Genomic DNA, 23,119 nt, shown 5'->3' on the forward strand with positions numbered 1-23,119 from the left:
GATAGGGTTTCTCTCCCTTTGCCACATAGTCGAGGTCCAGCCATCCTTCTCTCTGTTTAGGCATTTCTATACCTTCAAGCATCATCCTTCGACGAAGGACTGGTGGTATTTCTCCCCTCAGTTCGGCAAGAAGGGGTTGCTGAAAGGTGCCCCCTCTTCAATCCACAACTGGAAGGAGAAATACCTCTTCGTCCACTGTCCGACCCTGAGGCTGGGCCTGCCCCCTTGGGGCTCTCTGAGGGATTCTGTCCGTCGGGCCCCTAGCCTGGGGGAGGACGACCTCCAGGCTGCCCGGAAGCTTCTTGACTACTCCGCTCCTTCCCTTCCCAACCTTCTGAGGGAGCAATTTTTGTTCAACATCTGCCTGAGCCCCCAGGATCCTGCGAGTACACCATCTTTTCCTTTCTCTTCTTTTCTTCCGTCCTTCTTCTTTTTCTTTCTTTTTCTTCTCCTTTCTCTTTTCTCTTTTTTTTTCTTTTTTTTTCTTCTTTTTTTTTTCACCCCATTATTGACTTTTGATTTTTGATTGATTGATTTTTTTTTTTTAAGGAATGGACGCCGAAGCAACACGGATGCTTGCCAGGGGCCTCAAGGCCCACAAAAGAAAGGGTGCCGCGGCCTCCGGATCAGCAAAGAGGGCCAGGGCGGAGGAGACGAGCTTGGCCGCGCCCGTCCAGGCAGCTTTAGCAATCGACGTTATCTCGGATGCCGAACCAACGGCCCCCCGGGCCCCTTCGAGGAGTCCGCCGACTGGGGCTCCCGTTTGGGGGTCCGCTCCACGGAGGCACCCGTAGTCGAGAGGGGGAAGAGAAGGAAGTCGGTGGCCCACAGGGTGAGTAGCCGCCGAGTCGCCGCTGACGAGTCCTTCGGCTCCGAAGAAGAGCCGGAGAACCCCTTCAATGACAGGGACCTGATCAAGCGGTTGATCGACAGCTGCATTCTGCCTGAGGTCATCGAGAGGATCGATCGCGCTGATCCCGAGCAACGGGTTTGGGACTCCCTGGGGTCCTTTCTCGAGGTAGACAAATCTTCGTTTAATTGATTTTTCGACCCCTGTTCTGATCCCCTAGCCGCCCTTACAGATTGGGCACCAACTCCTCGCCAACATCGAGGCGACGAACGGACAAGGAGGGATGCTATCCAGGCAGAGGAGCGTCGTCGGGCCGAGTCGCCCGCCTCAAGGAAAAGGCCGCTGAAGTAGTTGCCCTCCAAGAGGCCCTGGAGAAAGAGAAGCAGGCCCGAGAGGAGGAGAAACAGACCTTGGAGGAGATGGTGAGAACGGTGAAGGCCGAGGTCGCCAATTTGACGGAGCAGATTCCAGTCTTGGTCTCGGAGACCAGGGGTCTTGCGGTAGAGGAGTTCAAGGCCTCCACGGAGATGAGAGACCTGAACATCCGGTTTGGCCAGGAAGCCTTCATCAAGGGGTTCGAGCTCTGCCAGGAGAAGGTGGCCAGAAAATTTTCGAGCTCGACCTCAGCTTCTTGGGCGAGGAGTCTGAGGATGAGGCCGGTCCTTCTCCTGCCGCTACTGCTGCCGCAGCCCCCCCTCCAGAAACATCGAGCTCTCCAACTCCTGCTTCTGAGGTCTGAGACCTCCGACCTTGTATCTTTCTTTTACCATAATTTTTCTTTTCTTTTTTGTCTTCAAGAATCATTCAATCAATAAAGTTGAATTTCTCACCGTGGATGGCTTCTCTTCTCCCCTTCCCTCCTTTTTATTTTTTTTTCTACAATGAGATGCGCCTTGACGCTTCTGTCTCTTGATGGCAGTGTCCTGTCAAAGCACTTCCCCTGCCCCAGGGGATCCCGCTGAAGTCCACGATCCAGCGGCTGAAGAAGGAGGTTCTTCATGTGACGAAAAGGTCGAAGAAGATGGAAGGCGAGCTTCGCAGGTTAAGGGAGGGTTACTCTGAAGCCACCTCGGAGGCCACCCGCTTTCAAAATCTCCACGTGAAGGAGATCATGGAGTATAGTTGGAGGAAGGCGGACTTCACGAAGGAGCTTGAGGAACACAGGAAGAGTGCTAGCGATCGAATTTGGGCTCAAGCAGCCAAGATCAGCTCTCTCAGGGCGGAACTGTCAGCTGCGCAGGAGAGGATTGGCCAGCTGGAAGGGAGTTTGTCCCAGCTCTTGGCTCGGGCCGACGGTGATCGGGAGTGGTCGAAGAAGGTCTCCGACCTTCAGCAGCAGCTTCAGGATGCCGAGGTGAGCTACGACGTGCATCGGGCCGATTGGCACAGGCAAGTGGATGATATAAAGGGAGACTCAGGGTGGCGACCGACGAAGTCGCCCGTCTTCAGAGGCAGCTGGCTGACAGGGCTCAGCTTACTTCTACTCGAGATTCTAATGAACTCCAGTCCCTAAGAGGAACCGTCGAAGGGCTTCCTGTCACCCTCGGGGAAAGGATGGCTGTGCTGCAGCAATTGAAGATCCAACTGGCATACGAGCAGCAGGCCGTCACGGACGCGGAGGCGGAATCTGAGGTCCTGAGAAAGAGGCGTCGAGAGGCGGAGACCGAAAGCCAGCGACTTCGTCGGGCGCTCCAGGATGCGCTGCTGAAAAAGAGAGAGCTAGAAGAAGAAGTTGAGAATCTGAGGCAGTCCTGGATAAGGGGTGGAGTAGATAATTCTAGGTCGGAAGGAGCAGAGCTTCCCTAGGGCTCTTCTTGGCCTTCTGTCTTTTCATGTATATATTTTCCCTTTTGTTGTTTTGTCTCGCTTTTGTCGTTTTGCTTTTATTCTTTTGGCCTTCTGGGCTTCGTGATGTATATTTCGCAAATAGAATGAAAAGGAGATTTTGTGTTACCTTGCCCGCATATTGTATTAAATTGTCGTCCGCCGAACTTCTCTTGTCGTTCGACTTGTCCGACGTTGACGTCGTTTGGAGGTGTCCAGTCGTCGATACGCTGGTTTGCTTTCCTCATCGTTCATGGTCGTAGGCTCGAGCTTGGTGGTTCGAACTCCGCGTTACCTCGGAGGCGTTACTGTTTTCTTGACCTGTGTCGAGAGCCTTCTTAGAGGTCGGGGGTGTTTGGTAGGAACTTTCCGTCTTTATTGAGATGAGGTTCCTTAGGTCTTTGGTGTGGTTTGTCCTTTATCTGTTTCCGACGTAGTTCGTCGCTTTTCCTTGTTAATTTCCCTCCTCTTTTCAGAGTAAGGGCCCTCCCCTCGCTTTTTGCGGGGTTGCGTAGAAGTGTGAAGGTGCCGCTGAGGAGCCTTTCCCCTTCATCCGATCTTGTTGGGCGGTCGGGCTTCATCACCGTCAGGATGAGGTTCTCCTTCCATTCCTGACGTAGTCGATTTCAGCTCAGGTTAGGATGAGATTCTCCTCCTATTCCCAATAGGGCCGCGAGGGCACATAAGGGCCATCGCAAGGGTCTCTCCCCCCATCCGGTCTAGAAAAATCGGGCCTTTGACTTTGCTCATGTCAGGATGAGATTCTCCTCCTGTTCCCGACATGGCTGTGGGGGCGCATTAGGGCATTGTAAGGCCTCTCCCCCCATCCGATCTAAAAGAATCGGGCCTTTGACTTTGCTAATGTCAGGATGAGGTTCTCCTCCTATTCCTGACATGGCTGTGGGGGTGCATTAGGGCATTGTAAGGCCTCTCCCCCCATCCGGTCTAAAAGAATCGGGCCTTTGACTTTGCTCATGTCAGGACGAGATTCTCCTCCTGTTTCTGACATGGCTGTGGGGGCACATTCGGGCATTGTAAGGCCTCTCCCCCCATCCGGTCTAAAAGAACTGGGCCTTTGACTTTGCTCATGCCAGGACGAGGTTCTCCTCCTGTTCCTGACATGACTATGGGGGTGCATTAGGGCATTGTAAGGCCTCTCCCCCCATCCGGTCTAAAAGAATCGGATCTTTGACTTTGCTCATGCCAGGACGAGGTTCTCCTCCTATTTCTGACATGGCTGTGGGGGCGTATTAGGACGTTGTAAGGCCTCCCCCCAATCCGATTTCAAGATAATCGGACTTTCATTTTATTTATGTTAGGATGAGATTCTCCTCCCGTTCCTAACATAACCTTATTTTAATTGTTTGAAAGGGGTTATCCCCAGTCGTGACAAATCCAAGCCAAATGGGAGGAACATGCAAAGTCGAAAGGAATTTAGATTCAGGGCAAGGTCGTAAGAGATACATTTACAAGTTTTTCGAGTTCCATGGTCGTGGAAGGTCTGCTCCTCCTTGAGGCCCTTCGGTGATGGAGTCGATGGTCCCAATTGGAGGCCGATCTCTAGGTTGCTCCTCCCTCCTTGACGGTTCAGGTTGCGGCAGGGCCCTTGGTCGATCTTCTCTACCCTCAGACCGGTGTCGGATGAACCTGTCGGGTCGACCTCATCGGATGAGCTCCTCGATCTCATCTCAGAGCTGGATGTATTCCTCCATGTCATGGCCGTGGTCACGGTGGTAGAGATAGAACTTGTTGGGGTTGCACTTTCGAGGTGTGTGCGCATCCTCTCTGGCCTAGGGAGCTGCTTCCTAACCTCCATCAGTACTTGGGTCTTCGAGGCATTGAGGGGGGCGTAGTTGCAGAATCTTCCCGGTGGAGAACCCCACCGAACCCCACGATCCAGACTTCTCTGCCTACGTACCCAGGGTGGAGTATGGGCACGCCTATGCCCAGGAGGGGATCGAGAACGCGGCTGAGCTTCTCTCGACCTTTTTTCGACTGCGGGCTTACTCGAGTCTCTCGCCTGCCACTCTCTCGCGATCTCCTCATCCTTCATTTTGAAGGCTTCTTCCGCTCGGGCATACCCTTCAGCCCGAGCCAACAAATCAGCAAAATTCCTGGGGTACTTCTTCTTCAGGAAGAACAAAAGGTCATTCTTCTGAAGGCCGTCCTTCAGAGCGGCCATTGCTACCGATTGGTCCAAATTTCAGACCTCCAGTGCTGCGACATTGAAGTGGTTGATGTAGGCCCGAATGGACTCTCCCTCCCTCTGCCTGATATTCATGAGAGACTCCGAGCCCTTCCGGGGGCACCGACTGCTGATAAAATGGGCCACGAATTGGTGGCTCATTTGATCGAAGGAAAAGATGGTACCCAGCTTCAGTGTCGAGTACCAGTTTCTCGCCGCTTCCTTCAAGGTGGATGGAAAGGCCCGGCACAAGATGGCGTCGGGTGCACCATGAAGCAACATCATTGTCCGGAAGGCTTTCGAATGATCGATCGGGTCTGAAGTCCCGTCGTAGCTTTCGAACTGGGGGAGTTTGAAGTTTGGCGGGATCGGTTCCTGCATGATCATTTGAGAGAAGGGGGGTCAGTGCAAATATCCTCACCATAAGCGGAGGGAGCGTGGCGGAGTTCTTCGATTCGCCGATTCATTTCCTGGAGCCTCCGGTCCAAGAAATCCTCTCGACTTCGGATCTCGAGGGTCCTCTGGCAGAATGGGGGCAGGGATCTTCCAGGGGTAGAGTCATGATCCGATTGAGACCTCTCCACCCTCGGGTTCGTCTTCCCAGGAAAGATGGGGCGGCTGGCCCAAGTGGCCCGCCCCACTGCCGGATTCTGGCATTCCAGCGACACCCTTTCCAGGCGCACTGATGCTTGCGGCTGCTGCTGCTGTTGCATGGCCTGTACGGCCTCAGTGAGGCCTCTGACCTGCTGCGCCAGCAGATCAAATTGCTCCACACCGACAGCCATCGTTGGAGGAGGAGGAGAAGGCTGGGAAACTGGAGGTGAGGCCGGAGCCTGAGATCTGGCCATGGAGGCCGTGGATCATCGCGTGGACGCCTTGCGGGGAGGCATCGGGCAAGGATCCAGTGGGGGAAAGGAGGAGCGGGTGTCGGAGAAGATGACCGGAGGCAGCTCCGTTGAGCGCTCTTTTAAGAACAAGGATACTGCGAAGACATCCCCTTCCTCTAACGCCAATCCTGTTGGTGCAAAAATCTGCTTACACCGGAGAAGCTGGAGTCGCGGTCGCCGCTGGGACCTACAAAAGAAGTCTAAACTGGAGGTGGGGTTGCTCCGACAAGACCCTCTGACGCTCAAGTCAGTTCTCTACCTCAACAAGAATGGAGTGCTCGAGCAAAAATTTTAGCAGAGTTTCTAGGTAAAAATGAGAGCTTATAAAATAACGTATCTGGGGTCTCCCTTTTATAAGCGGAGGGAGCAACAGACTGATAGCGATGTTTGTAACCGTCTGGCAGTGGGCTGCCCAAAGTCAGGGGAGTTTGTTACGAAGGGTAGTGGGGTGGAATCGTGGCTACCACCGGGACACGCCATGTGGAGTCTGTCGTGGGGAGTGGAGCGGCGTCCATTGTCGTGACTTGCCAGAGGATGGAAGAATCGTGCGGTATCCATCGCAGGAAGTGAAGCAGGATCGTGGGCATCATAGCGATCTGCTAGAGAGTAATGGAGCCGTACGGAATCCATCGCAGGAAGTGGGGCAGGATTGTGGCCGTTGCTGCGTCACGCCAGGGAGTGCAGACCTGTCGGCTGAAGTTCGGTTGGAGTATCTGGCGGAGAGGGGTGGTTAGCTACCCATTTGAGAGGAGCCCAGAGTCCGACTCCCGTAAGAGTCCGGACGAAGTCTTCCTTCAGCCGAAGTTGGGGATGAGGTTCGGCTCCCGTGAGAGTCCGGACGGAGTCTTCCCGCAGCCGGAGTCGGAGACGAGGCCCGGCTCCCATAGGAGTCCAGGCGGAGGCTTCCAGCAGTTGAAGTTGGGGATGGAGCCCGACACCCGTAGGAGTCCGAGCGGAGTCCACTTGCAGTTGAAGTCGTGGGCGGAGTCCGGCTCCCGTAGAAGTCCAGACGGAGTCTGTCTGCAGTTGTTGGAGTCAAGGATGGAGCCCAGCTCCCGTAGGAATCCGAGCGGAGTCTTCCTGCAATTAAAGTCAGGGGCGAAGTCCAGCTCCCGTAGGAGTCCGGACGAAGCCTACCAGCAGTTGAAGTTGGGGATGGAGCCCGGCTCCCGTAGGAGTCCGGGTGGAGTCCACTTGCAGTTGAAGTCGTGGGCGGAGTCCGGCTCCCGTAGGAGTTCGGACGGAGTCTGTCTGCAGCTGTTGGAGTCGAGGACGGAGCCCGACTCCCGTAGGAATCCGAGTGGAGTCTTCCTGCAATTAAAGTCAGGGGCGAAGTCTGGCTCCCGTAGGAGTCCGGACGAAGCTTACCAGCAGTTGAAGTTGGGGACGGAGCCCAGCTCCCATAAGAGTCCGGGCGGAGTCCACTTGCAGTTGAAGTCGTAGGCGGAGTCCGGTTCCCGTAGGAGTCCAGACAGAGTCTGTCTGCAGCTGTTGGAGTCGAGGACGGAGCCCGACTCCCGTAGGAATCCGAAAGGAGTCTTCCTGCAATTAAAGTCAGGGGTAAAGTCCGGCTCCCGTAGGAGTCCGGACGAAGCCTACCAGCAGTTGAAGTTGGGGACGGAGCCCGGCTCCCGTAGGAGTCCGGGCGGAGTCCACTTACAGTTGAAGTCGTGGACGGAGTCCGGCTCCCGTAGGAGTCCGGACGGAGTCTGTCTGCAGCTGTTGGAGTCAAGGATGGAGCCCGGCTCCCGTAGAAATCTGGTGGAGTCTTCCTGCAATTAAAGTCAGGAGTGAAGTCTGGCTCCCGTAGGAGTCCGGACGAAGCTTACCAGCAGTTGAAGTTAGGGACGGAGCCCAGCTCCCGTAGGAGTCCGGGCGGAGTCCACTTGCAGTTGAAGTCGTGGGCGGAGTCCGACTCCCGTAGGAGTCCGGACGGAGTCTGTCTGCAGCTGTTGGAGTCGAGGATGGAGCCCGGCTCCCATAAGAATCTGGGCGGAGTCTTCCTGCAATTAAAGTCAGGGGCGAAGTCCGGCTCCCGTAGGAGTCCGGACGAAACTTACCAGCAGTTGAAGTTGGGGACGAAGCCCGGCTCCCGTAGGAGTCCGGGCGGAGTCCACTTGCTGTTGAAGTCGTGGGTGGAGTCCGGTTCCCGTAGGAGTCCGGACAGAGTCTGTCTGCAGTTGTTGGAGTCGAGGATGGAGCCCGACTCTCATAGGAATCCGGGCAGAGTCTTCCTGTAATTAAAGTCAGGGGCGAAGTCCGGCTCCCGTAGGAGTCCAGATGAAGCTTACCAGCAGTTGAAATTGGGGACAGAGCCCGGCTCCCATAGGAGTCCTGGCGGAGTCCACTTGTAGTTGAAGTCGTGGGCGGAGTGCGGCTCTCGTAGGAGTCCGGACGGAGTCTGTCTGCACCTGTTGGAGTCGAGGACGGAGCCCGGCTCCCACAGGAATCCGGGTGGAGTCTTCCTGCAATTAAAGTCAGGGGCGAAGTCCAGCTCCTGTAGGAGTCCGGACGAAGCTTACCAGCAGTTGAAGTTGGGGACGGAGCCTGGCTCCCGTAGGAGTCTGGGTGGAGTCCACTTGCAGTTGAAGTCGTGGGCGGAGTCCGACTCCCGTAGGAGTCTGGATGGAGTCTGTCTGCAACTGTTGGAGTCAAGAACGGAGTCCGACTCCCGTAGGAATCCAGGCGGAGTCTTCCTGCAATTAAAGACAGGGGCGAAGTCTGGCTCCCGTAGGAGTCCGGACGAAGCTTACCAGCAGTTGAAGTTGGGGATGGAGCCTCGCTCCCGTAGGAGTCCGGGCGGAGTCCACTTGCAGTTGAAGTCGTGGGCGGAGTCCGGTTCCCGTAGAAGTCCGGACGGAGTCTGTCTGTAGCTGTTGGAGTCGAGGATGGAGCCCAGCTCCCGTAGGAATCCGAGGGGAGTCTTCCTACAATTAAAGTCAGGGACGAAGTCCGGCTCCCGTAGGAGTCCGGACGAAGCTTACCAACAGTTGAAGTTGGGGATGGAGCCCGGCTCCCGTAGGAGTCCGGGCAGAGTCCACTTGCAGTTGAAGTCGTGGGCGAAGTCCGGTTCCCATAGGAGTCCGGACGGAGTCTGTCTGCAGCTGTTGGAGTCGAAGACGGAGCCCGGCTCCCGTAGGAATCCGGGCGGAGTCTTCCTGCAATTAAATTCAGGGGCGAAGTCCGGCTCCTGTAGGAGTCCGGACGAAGCCTACCAGCAGTTGAAGTTGGGGACGGAGCTCGGCTCCCGTAGGAGTCCGGGTGGAGTCCACTTGCAGTTGAAGTCGTGGGCAGAGTCCGGCTCCTGTAAAAGTTCGGACGGAGTCTGTCTGCAGCTGTTGGAGTCGAGGACGGAGCCCGGCTCCCGTAGGAGTCTGGGCGGAGTCCACCAGTAGTCGAAAGTCGGAGGGGACCTGTAAGGGTCAATCCCGCTGAGAACTTCGGCTGAGGATATTTTATACCCAACATACATGAATTGAATTAATAAAAATTATTTTGATATTTTTCATCATAAAATATTTCATCTTCTAATGAACTCCTATGTTGTGGTGAAGTCCTTAGGACTATTTAGACTCAACAAAGGAGGATTTATCGTTTAGTCCTTAAATCTATTCGCGACCAAATGATACGTTGTTATTAAGAACGACAATGTTTATCAAGCATAGGTCGTTGTGTGCCATATAGGTTGGTTGTCCTCTTAACCAATGAGTGTGGAGACACTGGTATGGCATACAGGTGAGATGTAAGGGTACATCTGCACTGAACATGACCGACTCTTGAGCTATTTCTGCTGTCAAAATTTGCTCCGATGGAATATGGGTATAAATGTCCCTCCGACCTGAGACCGCCACGGTGACTTACAAGCAACTCACTGCACTTAGGCACTGGACTACTTGAATTTCTAATTCAGTGACAGAAGGCTGCTGGGTGTAGTCAAGTACTTGACTCGTCGGTGCGTGTGTCAAGATGGGATTGACCACTCCAGTTTAGGAGCTGTGTACAGTCGTGTTTCAATTTAGCAAAATCTTGGCCAGGGTAGTCTTTGTGAGGAGTCACAGAACTGTTTGAGTTGAGCACGATTCGGATGATCTAATCAGGGTTGACAGTTTAACCCTGAGTCATCCTAAACACAGAGGTCAAAAGGATGAATTATACAGTAACCATATTCACGTAGGCTCTGAGTGTTGCGATTGTGACTATTCGACCTATCCGATTATCAGGTACCATTGCTAGATGGTCACTTCGATTAGTACAGAAATTAGTTCCTATGCTACCGACTTAGGTTTGAACCTACGGGGTCACACATATTAGAGGTTCCTATCTGATCTGATGGCTGATGAAGAGTCCTAATGCTCATGAACTATGAGTCCTACATGTCTGAGACTCTGTGATCGAGAATCAGGATTCTTTGATCACGAGTCCCACACATTTTGGGTACCGGGGTCAAGAGTCCCACTGGTTTGGGACTCTTCGATCAGGGTTACATATCGATGAATTCTGATGCCTGATTACCCATCAGATTTGGACTCAATATTTATGAGAGATTTAATTAGTAATTTGATCGTTAATTAACTTAATTTGACTGAGTAATTATTTTTGGATTCAGTTGGGTTTGACCCGATTAGGTTAAGAGTTGACCTAATCGTCGAGATGATTTGGTCCCTGATTTGATCAGGGGTTGGGCTTAATCAATTTCTGATTTGATTAAAATTTTATTGAGCCTAATTAAACCTAATTAAGTTGGGTTTAAATTAGTCTAATTGGGTCTAACTTATTTGGTTCAATTAGGTTGGTTTAAATAATGAAACCACCTTGACCCATTCTCCCTACGCCACCTTACTTCCACTGCGCCCATTTGAATTCACGAGAAGGAAGTTCTCATGAATTTTTCCTCACGCAAAGCCCTCCTCACGCCCTACTTTAATGTGCCAAATGAGTGGATAAAGATGATTGGTTGGCCATTCAAATTCAAAATAAAGTTTGAATTTGAATGAGCAACCAATCTTAGCGCCTTGACCTTATCCTCTTTTAGCGCCCCATTTATTGCACGAGAAAATGTTTCTCATGAAATCACTCATGCATAAATTAAGCCACACTCTCCTCTTCTCATGCACTTAGTGGATAGGGATAAATTGATTTCTATTTGAATTCAAAATTTGATTTGAATTCAAATGTGCAATTACTCATCTTTATCCTCTCACATGGATAAGACGTTTGACATTGTTTTAAAAGAAGGAGAAGAGTGGGGTGTGTGCAAGAAAAATTTTGAAGAGAAAATCTGGGCGTGAGGAATCCTTGTGTGCAAGGTGAAGGTCTATATCCTTGTGTGCAAGAAAAAGTGTGCGCAGAGTTTCAGTGAGTTCTTCAAGGTTTCAGCCTGGAGTTCGGGAAGTGAGAAGGTGAGCTACGAGTGTCGTGAGCCCACCAAATTTTAGAGAGATCTTCAACATCCTCTCAAGCACGTCTGCTGACAATCTGAAGTATCCAAAGAATCGACAGACATTGATCAAAAGAGTTCGATCAGCATCGGTCGTCGAAAGGGCTCTACAACGAGCTAGCACTCGTGAGGAGTCGATCAGATCGAGAGCTTCGTGTGGACGATCCACAAAGGTCAGACATACTGTGTGGCTACATCATGATGATCAGACTCTCCCAACGGTGATCAAATTGCGACGATCTACTATCCGCATAAAGGTATTGTGTTCTGAACACATTACAGTAAAGTGTTTACTGTTTAAATTCGAATTTCAAATTTAAATGCATGCATACTATATATCATATTTAGATCTTAGTGTAGAATAAATTTTTATTAATTAATTAGATTAACTAATAATTTTTGCTGTAAAATAATGATTTTGAAAAAAATTTAAAATTACCATTTTACCCCTGTACTGAATTTTTTCACACTTCTTTGATAAATTATGGATTAATTCAGAGCCTGTTTGAATTAAAAATCTTAGTTTTATTGATCATAAAAAATTATCTATAAATAGGGAGGACCTCTAACTATCATGACATAATAATTAGATTATATGTTAAGATGAGAAAGAGAGAGAGAGGAGGCGCAAAGGAGTAGGCATCTCCCTACCCTTGGTGTGTTCCCTTTGGGCATCCCATCTTCTCCTTGGCGTGAAGGCATATTAGGCATTCCCTCTTGTAGGTATGAGGCGTCACACCAGAGGCTCTCTCCCCTTTCTTGTTGTCTTGCAAAAGTGCTTCAATCCGAGGCTTCATCCTGCTTTCTTACGAAGTTGGGCATACGTACGAAGTAGAGAATTTATGGATTCAGATCTATGCGAGACTTTGGATTCATAATTTTTGAAGATTTGATCCCTATTCCACTATGTATCAGGTAAAGATCTAATCTTTATTAAGTTGTTATAGAAAATTTTTAGATGCACCCTGGCTATTCGCTTCATTCACCCAAAGAAATAGACTTTTTTCCCTTCATCACATATACAAAGCAACAATTCCATAAAAATTTTAGATCATCAGATCTTGCCTAAACTTGTCACACAAGTACTAAGGCTATGGAATCTCAAGCCAGGGGTTCAATCATGGATTAGATAACTAATATTCTTTTACAAGAAATGCTACAAATCAGCCATAAAATATCATTCAAAATTCTGATTTTGATATATCATGAATTAGATCTAATCCATATCACAACAATAATATGTCATTTGATTGAATCAATCAAGGATGGCTCTGATACCACTATTGAGATTCGGATGTGCAGTGTAATTAAGTTTTAAAAATTTTTAAATGCATCAATAATTGAAAAACAAACGATCCGAATCACAAAAATCCAAAATCACCTTGATGCATTCAATCAAAAATAAATTACAAATAGATAATAGAAAATATATCATATAGAAAAATCTAAGTTGTTCAACAATCGGTATCCTCGAGGCACCCAAGTGTATGCCCTCCAATGGTGATTCACATGGGTTTCGATCAAGGACTCTCCTCAATCTGGATTCACTGAATTCCTTCCCAAAAAGATCAGTAGCTGCTCCTATCTCTGCTCCACCAACTTTTGGTAATTTTTTCCCTCCTTTGGACATAAAAATCCCTCATCTTTAAGTTCTCTTACTGTCACGCCCCCGACCCGAGATTTGAATCGAGGGTCATGGCAACCGCCGCATACTTATAGAATACTTTTCCATAAGCATGCAAGGCATCTCATCATGATATCTTCATAAACAGTTAAATAAATTTTTCTATATCTAATAATCAAACCTTAGTTCAAATAACAAATCAAAACTCAGTGTTCAAAAGAAAATAACTGTCTGACAAAGTCAATACTAAAACAAAACTAAAAATCTTAAATAAATTTTGAGAAAATCCTAAATCAATGAGCTAACTCCATCTCTAATCGCTCTCCCAACCGAAATCCCACATCACGCTAATTTTCTGGATCTGTAATAAAAACATAAAACTCATCATGAGCTAAATAGCCCAGTAAGCAGTGTATACCTTTAACTGAATAAATCAGGCAATTGTTTCTATACATATCGATTTACTGATATAACAAAGTCAATATGTAATTTCATGAATTCATAATCATACTATCAGTCATATATAAAAGTCAATTCATCGTAATTTCCAATTATACTTTTCATCTTAAATTCATCAATTTCTTAAGTTCTTCTTACCAACCATCACTATGACCACATTATCCCTGTGGCAGGGTCATAATACCGCATATTTGCTTGCGGTGGCTGCGAATCATCTGGCAGCCAAAGTCCTTTGGAACCGCTGGTCTCGCTGGCGGTTTTGTCACTGGTCTATCTGGCGATATGTCGCTGGTCTCACTGGTGACATAAATCCTCAGACAGTCAATTGCCAACGTATATGCCCCATTAGCGGGGTCCTCAACACAGTCAGGTTGTCAAATTCATATTGTCTTCCAATTCATATATTATTTTCAAAATAATATAAATAAATGATATTCGAGTCAAATCAACCATATCATTTCTTTGTGATCATACATCATCATAATAATTATTCAACAATTAACTTCAATCATAAATAATTTCTATAATTAATTTTAACCATAAATAATTTCAATAATTATTTTAATAAATAATTTCAATCAGAAGCATGCATAAATTTATTTAATTCAAAATTTTATAACTTACCAGATAAATTCAATAAAGGTAAACACTACTTACCTCAAAAAAAAATCCAAACTAGAAATTCTAGGAATCTCAAAAATCTTTCTCTAAACCTGATACGTCAAATATCATATTTTTAATCAAAATTTTATCAAATTAAAACTAATTAAAATTGTTAAAATCTAATGTCCCCACGAGGATCAACTTGACAACAGCATCCAAGATTTTCGGACTAATCCATGGATATCCTAATTATATTTATTTATTTATTTTTATTATTTTTTAATTATTTCCATAAATCCTAAAAATCTAAAAGAGAGAGAGAGAGAGTTTCTCTCTCCCCCTTTTTTTTCTTTTCTTTTTCTTCTTTTTTTTTTCTTTTTCTTCTTTTTCTTCTTTTTTTTCTTTTCTTCTTTTTCTTCTTTTCTTCTTTTTCTTCTTCTTCTTCTCGGCTCTTCCCGCGTCGGAACAAGGGACAGGCGTTCCCTCCTTTTGCCGGCCCTTCAGGCCACGACCGCAGCGGAGACCGGCAGCAGAGGGAGGCTGCTCCCCCGATTACGGAGGAGCATGGCCGGCGGTCGATTTCGATCACCGGCGCCGGAAAATCAAAAGAAAAAGAGGCCCAAAACAGAGTCTCCTTCCCGATCAAAAATCGGCGACACTCGTCGCCGGCAGCCTCAAGTAAAAGTACAGGAAGAAAGGGAAGGAAGAGAGGAAGGAGAGGAAGACTCACCCTGGCCTCCGGTGACCTCACCGGCGAGAAATCACGACGAGAAACCGTACGGTGTCCGCGGCTCCGATCGAGAAAGATGGAGAGAAAGAGAGAGAGAGAAGGCCGATGATCGATTCTAAGGAGAGGGAAGATCTTCTTATAGAGGGTCCTAGGACTTCGAGGGGTCCTAAGACTCCCAAATCGCTCGGGTTTCGTCGGAGAAGAAGACTCCTATCGGGAGTCTTCTTCCCGGTTTTACTTTGTTTTTTTTTTTTTTTGTTGGGCTTGGATCTTGATGTCATGGGCTTGGGCTTGGGCTATAACATTCTTCACCCCTAAAAAAAATTTCGTCCTCAAAATTTTTCATACCTGTAGTCTCGAAGAGCTGGGATATTTTTGCTTCATTTCTTCCTCTAGCTCCCAAGTAGCTTCTCTTTCTGAATGTCGACTCCACTGTACCTTGACATAAGGAATGTTGCGACATCTCAGCACCTGTTCTTTACGGTCTACGATCCGTATCGGGTATTCTTCATATGTTAGATCTTTTCTGGCTTGTACTGGTTCAAGTTTCACGATATGACTTGGATCTGGTAAATATTTCTTTAACATAGAAACATGAAAAATATTATGTACTCCTGCAAGTGAAGGGGGTAAAGCAAGTCGATAAGCCACCTCACCAATTCTTTCCAAAATCTTAAACGGACCCACATATCTAGGATTCAATTTGCCATGAATGCCAAATCTTGAGATTCCTTTTGAAGGAGATACTTTAAGAAATACATGGTCACCGACTTGAAATTCTAATTTTTGTCTCCTGTTATCTGCATAACTTTTCTGTCTGCTTTGTGCTGCCCGAAGTCGTTCTTTAATTAATTGAATCTTCTCGACTGCTTGTTGAACAAGTTCGGGACCCAAAATTCTTCACTCACCAACATCATCCCAGTGAATCGGTGATCGACATCTTCTACCATATAAAGCTTCGTAAGGTGCCATTCCAATGCTAGCCTGATAACTGTTATTGTAAGCGAACTCAATCAAAGGTAGATGTTCATCCCATGAACTTTTCATATCCAAAATACAGGTTCTCAACATATCTTCTAAGATCTGAATAGTTATCTCTGACTGACCATCAGTCTGAGGATGAAAGGCTGTACTGAAGTTCAATTTCATTCCTAATGCCTTGTGTAAGCTCTTCCAAAACTGTGATACAAATTTGGTGTCTCGATCTGATACGATGGTCACTGGAATTCTATGTAGCCTTACAATTTCTTTCATATATAACTTTGCTAGTCTTTCCAAGGTAAATCCAACTCTAATTGGTAGAAAGTGTGCAGACTTTGTCAATCGGTCCACAATTACCCAGGCTGCATCATTTTTATTGGGAGTCTTCGGTAGTCCAGTTACAAAATCCATAGTGATATGTTCCCACTTCCATACTGGAATATCAAGAGGTTGAAGTAGTCCCGCAGGTCTCTGATGTTCAGCTTTAACTTGTTGACACACCAAACATTGAGCCACGAATTGAGCGATCTCTCTCTTCATATTATTCCATCAGTACATTTCTTTTAAGTCTCTATATATCTTAGTACCTCCCGGATGAACTGTATAACCGATCTGATGTGCCTCCTGAAGTATTTCATGCTTGAGTGCTGAATCATTGGGTACGCAAATCCTATTTTCGAACCTTAACGAACCGTCTTCATGTATCTTGAATTCAGATTGAACACCAGCTTCCACTGAATTTTTTATTTTTATTAGTTGTGGATCATCATTCTGGGCAACTGAAATTCTTTCAATGAGTGTTGGCTGAACCCTCATGTTGGCTAACCATACTGTTGAGTCATATATTCGGATGTCTAATTCTAATTTTCTTATATCCTTTAATAATTGACTTTGGTGTGTGATTAAAATCGCCAAATTTCTCACAGATTTTCTACTAAGGGCATCAGCAACAACATTAGCTTTTCCGGATGATAATGGATTGTTAAATCATAATCCTTTAATAGTTCTAACCACCTTCTCTGTCTCATGTTTAATTCTTTCTGCGTAAAAATATACTTCAAACTCTTACGATCAGTAAACACCTCACACTGTGCACCGTATAAGTGATGTCTCCAAATTTTTAGGGCAAAAATTACTGCAGCTAATTTCAAATCATGTGTCAGATAATTCTGTTCATATGGTTTCAATTGTCTTGAGGCATAGGCTACTACCTTACCATGTTATATCAATACACAGCCGAGTCCCTTTTTAGATGCATCACTATATATTGTGAAACCTTCATCTCCTGTTGGTATAGTAAAGATAGGGACCGAAACTAATCGTTGTTTTAATTCTTAGAAACTCTGTTCACAATCTTCAGTCCACTCGAATTTAACCCCTTTTTGAGTAAGACGAGTCAAGGGTGCAGCTATGCGAGAGAATCCTTCTACAAATCATCTGTAATATCCTGTCATTCTCAGAAAACTTCGAATCTCAGAAATATTTGTAGGTCTGTTCCACTGCATCACGGCTTCCACTTTTGCTGGATCCACAGAAATTCCATCCTTAGATACGATGTGTCCTAAAAAGATTATTTTGTCCAGCCAAAATTCACACTTCTTGAATTTGGCATAAAGCTTTTCTTTCCTCAATATTTGTAGTACACATCATAAATGTTCTTCATGCTCCAATTTACTTCTCGAGTATATCAAGATATCGTCAATAAATACGACAACAAACTTATCAAGATAGAATCTGAAAATTCTGTTCATTAAATCCATAAAGGCTACTGGAGCATTGGTTAACCCAAAAGGCATCACTAAAAATTCATAATGTCCATAACGAGTTCTAAATGCAGTCTTTGGTATGTCCTCTGTTTTGATTTTTAACTGATGATACCCTGAACGAAGATCAATTTTAGAAAAGACTTGTGCACCTTGCAACTGATCAAATAAATCATCAATTCTAGGTAGAGGATACTTATTTCTGATAGTATTTTTGTTCAACTCTCTATAGTCGATACAAAGTCTCATACAACCATCTTTCTTCTTCACAAATAAGACTGGAGCTCCCCAAGGAGATACACTAGGCCTTATAAAACTTTTATCCAATAAATCCTGTAATTGTTCTTTTAACTCCTTTAACTCTATAGGGGCCATTCTGTAAGGAGCTTTAGAAATTGGACTGGTATTGGGTGCCAACTCAAAAGTAAATTCAATTTCTCTATCTGGTGGTAGTCCGACTAAATCATCAATGAATACATCCAAAAATTCATTTACAATAGGAATATCTTGTAACTTTAATTCATCATGTTCTTTATTCTTTATTGATACCAGGTAACCTCTACATCCCTTTCTTATCATCTGTCTAGCTTGCATAAATAAAATAATACGTGGAGGGGTGGTTCCTGTACTTCCATCAAAACTAAAAGTTAATTCTCCCGGTATGTGAAAGTTCACTCTCTTTCCATGATAATCCACAGAGGCATGATAAGTAGCCAGCCAATCTATTCCTAGAATGACATCAAAATCATGCATATCCAGGACCACCAAATCTGTCGGTAATTCTCTTTCTCCTATCTTGATACTACATGACTTGCACACACTTTCGGTACTCAAAATACCACCTACTGGTGTCTCGACATATAATTTGGTTTTCATGGGTTCACAACCTATATCATGTTGTCTAATAAAAATAGTGGATATAAAGGAGTGTGTAGCACCAGAATCAAACAAAACTGAAGCATGAATACCAGATACAGGAATGATACCTGTCACCACCACATTGGAGGCCTGAGCATCCTGTTGTGTGAGTGCATAGATTCTTCCTTGAGTTTTCGGCCTTTGACCTCCATCCTTTGTTTGTGTTGATCTATTTTCATCCATCTGGGGGCAATCTGCAATCTTGTGTCCTTTCTGTCCACATCTAAAACACGAACCAGTATTCCATGGACAATTAGAAGTCTCATGCTCTCTTCGGCCGCATCTCGAACATCTAGCTGCCCCATTCTCACGATTCTTATCAATTGCTGGCTTCTTTGCTGGAGCCTTATTGTTCTGATTTCGTCCTTGAGTTCCACCAAATCTATTTCTTTTCTTCTGATTCCGTTCTCGCTCCGCATGAGCTTCATTAACTTCTCTCTCAATGATTAGGGCTTTATTTACAACTGAGGCATAGGTAGTTAGCTCATAGGGCACAACTTGTTTTCTGATTTCTGTCTTCAGTTCCATTTCAAATTTATGTACTCTGTCTTGCTCAATCTCAACTAATCTTGGAACAAACTTGGCTAACTCCGTGAATTTAGCTTCATATTCTGCAACGGATCTGTTTTTCTGTCTCAGGTGAATGAACTCCTGTTCTTTCTGTATTATGACACTTCGGGGAAAATACTTATCAAAGAATTCATCTCGGAATCTCTCCCAAGTGAGTGGTATCCTATCGTGCTCATATTTTTGTTCCAGTATACGCCACCAGTTGTATGCCTCGTCTTGTAACAGATATGCTGTGAAGCGGATCTTTTCTTCATCTTGACATTCTTGCACGGCGAATGCCTTCTCCATTTTCATAATCCAGTTATCTGCTTCCAGTGGCTCGATGGTCCTTTTGAAGGCTGGAGGAGCTAGCTTCTTAAATTCGACGATATTGTTTCTCTACATCGGATGTTCTCCATGTCCAGGTGTCGATGGAAAATGCTGACGTGGCTGTGCATGTTGTTGTTGAAGTAACTGTTGTTGTGATTGAACTACTCCGATCAGAGTTTGCATTAGTTGAGTCATGTTCGGCTCCTTCTGTACTGTCGGAGTATTTTCGGTAGGATCAAGGATTCCCTCCTTTGAGTTGTGCCGCTGTTTAATTGGGGAGTATTATCGCCAAGTGGATTTGATGTCCCTCCTACCGCTCCTTGAGTATTCCTCGCTCGTCGTGGAGGCATATTGACCTATGTTAGATTTGAGATAATAACTTATCCTTAATAAGGTTATAACTTGTGACAAGTCAAATCATAATTATCATAACTAACCTTTCAATTTTCTAATGTCTACCCATCACTCTCTCACTTTATTCTACATGTCTCTATCTATCTACTTATGCTCTGATACCATATTAATTGTCACGCCCACAACCGAGATTTGAATCGAGGGTCATGGCAACCGCCGCATACTTATAGAATACTTTTCCATAAGCATGCAAGGCATCTCATCATGATATCTTCACAAACAGTTAAATAAATTTTTCTATATTTAATAATCAAATCTTAGTTCAAATAACAAATCAAAACTCAGTGTTCAAAAGAAAATAACTGTCTGACAAAGTCAATACTAAAACAAAACTAAAAGTCTTAAATAAATTCTGAGAAAATCCTAAATCAATGAGCTAACTCCATCTCTAATCGCTCTCCCAACCGAAATCCCGTATCACGCTAATTTTCTGGATCTGTAATAAAAACATAAAACTCATCATGAGCTAAATAGCCCAGTAAGCAGTGTATACCTTTAACTGAATAAATCAGGCAATTGTTTCTATACATATAGATTTACTGATATAACAAAGTCAATATGTAATTTTATGAATTCATAATCATACTATCAGTCATATATAAAAGTCAATTCATCATAATTTCAATTATGCTTTTCATCTTAAATTCATTAATTTCTTAAGTTCTTCTTACCAACCATGACTATGACCACATTATCCCTGTGGCAGGGTCATAATACCGCGTATCTGCTTGCGGTGGCTGCGAATCATCTGGCAACCAAAATCCTTTGGAACCGCTGGTCTCGCTGACGGTTTTATCGCTGGTCTATCTAGCGACATGTCACTGGTCTCACTGGCGACATAAATCCTCAGGACAGTCAATTGCCAACGTATATGCCCTCATTGGCGGAGTCCTCAACACAGTCAGGTTGTCAAATTCATATTGTCTTCCAATTCATATATTATTTTCAAAATAATATAAATAAATGATATTCGAGTCAAATCAACCATATCATTTCTTTGTGATCATACATCATCATAATAATTATTCAACAATTAACTTCAATCATAAATAATTTCTACAATTAACTTTAATCATAAATAATTTCAACAATTATTTCAATAAATAATTTCAATCAGAAGCATGCATAAATTTATTTAATTCGGAATTTTATAACTTACCAGATAAATTCAATAAAGGTAAATACTACTTACCTCAAAAGAAAATCCAAACTAGAAATTCTAGGAATCTCAAAAATCCTTCTCTGAACTTGATACGTCAAATATCATATTTTTAATCAAAATTTTATCAAATTAAAATTAATTAAAATTATTAAAATCTAATGTCCCCACGAGGATCAACTTAACAACAGCATCCAGGATTTTCGGACTAATCCATGGATATCCTAATTATATTTATTTATTTATTTATTTTTTATTATTATTTTTTTAATTATTTTCATAAATCCTAAAAATCTAAAAGAGAGAGAGAGAGAGAGTTTCTCTCTCCCCTTTTTTTTTCTTTTCTTTTTCTTCTTTTTTTTTTCGTTTTCTTCTTTTTCTTCTTTTTTTTCTTTTCTTCTATTTCTTCTTTTCTTCTTTTTCTTCTTCTTCTTCTCGGCTCTTCCCACGCCGGAACAGGGGACCGGCGTTCCCTCCTTTTGCCGGGCCCTTCAGGCCGCGGCCGCCGCGGTGGAGACCGGCAGCAGAGGGAGGCTGCTCCCCCGATTATGGAGGAGCATGGCCGGCGGTCGATTTCGATCGCCGGCGCTGGAAAATCAAAAGAAAAAGAGGCCCAAAACAGAGTCTCCTTCCCGACCGAAAATCGGCGACATTCGTTGCCGGTAGCCTCAAGCAAAAGTACAGGAAGAAAGGGAAGGAAGAGAGGAAGGAGAGGAAGACTCACCCCAGCCTCCGGTGACCTCACCGGTGAGAAATCATGGCGAGAAACCGTACGGTGTCCGCGGCTCCGATCGAGAAAGACGGAGAGAAAGAGAGAGAGAGAAGGCCGATGGTCGATTCTAAGGAGAGGGGAGATCTTCTTATAGAGGGTCCTAGGACTTCGAGGGGTCCTAGGACTCCAAAATCGCTCGGGTTTTGCCGGAGAAGAAGACTCCTATCGGAAGTCTTCTTCCCGGTTTTACTCTGTTTTTTTTTTTTTTTTTTTTGTTGGGCTTGGATCTTGATGTCATGGGCTTAGGCTTGGGCTATAACACTTACTGTCCAACACTTGAACCATTTACTGTTTAACAATTGGACATTAGAAACCACATTTTAGGTCAGATATATGATCACTTAGATCCAACACGTTGGATCTGATTTTGATCACTTTGATCCAAATATACCTTGGCCCTTTTGCAGTCCAACAACTGGACCTTAGGAGCCTATGCATAATCTCTATGAAATCAACCTCTTTTCTGCCCAAATCCTGACTCAAATGATAGCCAAGGATTAGACTCAAACTCACACCAAAACACCCAACATTTGGGCATCAAAAGCAGTGGCATGGAACCACTTTTGGCATGTAAGGAGTAGTCCTTCTCTCAGAAGGCTCTTCCTATTGGGCGCAAATTTCATTCAGTGTGAACACCTTCATGCATGAGGTAAGGGCACCTCCTTTTCAGATGCGTGAGGCATCTTAAGGAGTTAGCATGGAGAATCCTTCTCACATCTAACTCTTGGATGCCATAACCATCTCAAGGCATGGCAAATTTGTTTCCAAAGGAAGCATGGGATTTTCCAACCAACTCCAAGAGGCATCAAGGAAGAGAGGTTTAATGTAGATCATTTCTTTCCTTTTATATGCCACATAACCACCAGAGGCGTGTAATAATTAAAAGAAGTGAGATAGTCAAGGGATGCCATCTTATGGCGCAAATAAATTTTCCACGTGAAACCAAGAGGCGTATCAGAGTCCAAGGAGTCATGGACTCCTTAAATGGCGTAGATGCTTTCTTAGGAAGTTAAAACTCTTATCTTTAAATGAAAAGTTAAGAAGATATGCTTTCTAATAAATACGTGAAACTCCTTTTATGCAAAACACAAAAAAGTATCATTCATCCTTGTGCGTGAAACCCTTTTCACACATGGATAGGGAGAAATATAAATGGATGGAGCGGTGACTTCCCTCCTTGCATCCAACATTTGGATGCCTACAAATCAGGAAGCCATGGACCCTCTTAATAATAAACCTTTGAACTATTCAAAGGCAATTAAAAGTCCAATTTGATTAGGTCTTGACCATTCAAAATCCAATGCCAACATGAATCCAAATAGATTAGGGATTAGGGTTTAGACATGTACTAGCATGCTTGACTCAAACTCATTTGGGATTTGAACCAAATCCAATTCAATTAGGTTCAACAAGATCTAAAAAAAAATCCTAGACTAATTTTTTTTGTGTATGATCCATTGGTTCCACACTTAGCCAGCAATAGGTTCGAGTTCAAGTACACCTAATCCAATTAGGTCCAATACACAATGAACTCAAATCCATCAATTAATCAGAACTCTTTTAATTAATTTGCTAAATTAAACTCCTTTAATTCAATAGGACCTACAAGCCAAGATTGACGTCTAGCAACGTGT

General features: G+C 44.9%; 1 pseudogene; it reads right to left on the reverse strand.

The window, feature by feature from the left end:
* LOC140852377 (CBS domain-containing protein CBSX5-like) overlaps positions 1-23,119 on the reverse strand; it is a 64,817-nt pseudogene that overhangs the window by 39,521 nt on the left and 2,177 nt on the right.

This window comes from Elaeis guineensis, chromosome 11 (assembly GCF_000442705.2).
Source record: "Elaeis guineensis isolate ETL-2024a chromosome 11, EG11, whole genome shotgun sequence".
Taxonomy (NCBI): domain Eukaryota; kingdom Viridiplantae; phylum Streptophyta; class Magnoliopsida; order Arecales; family Arecaceae; genus Elaeis; species Elaeis guineensis.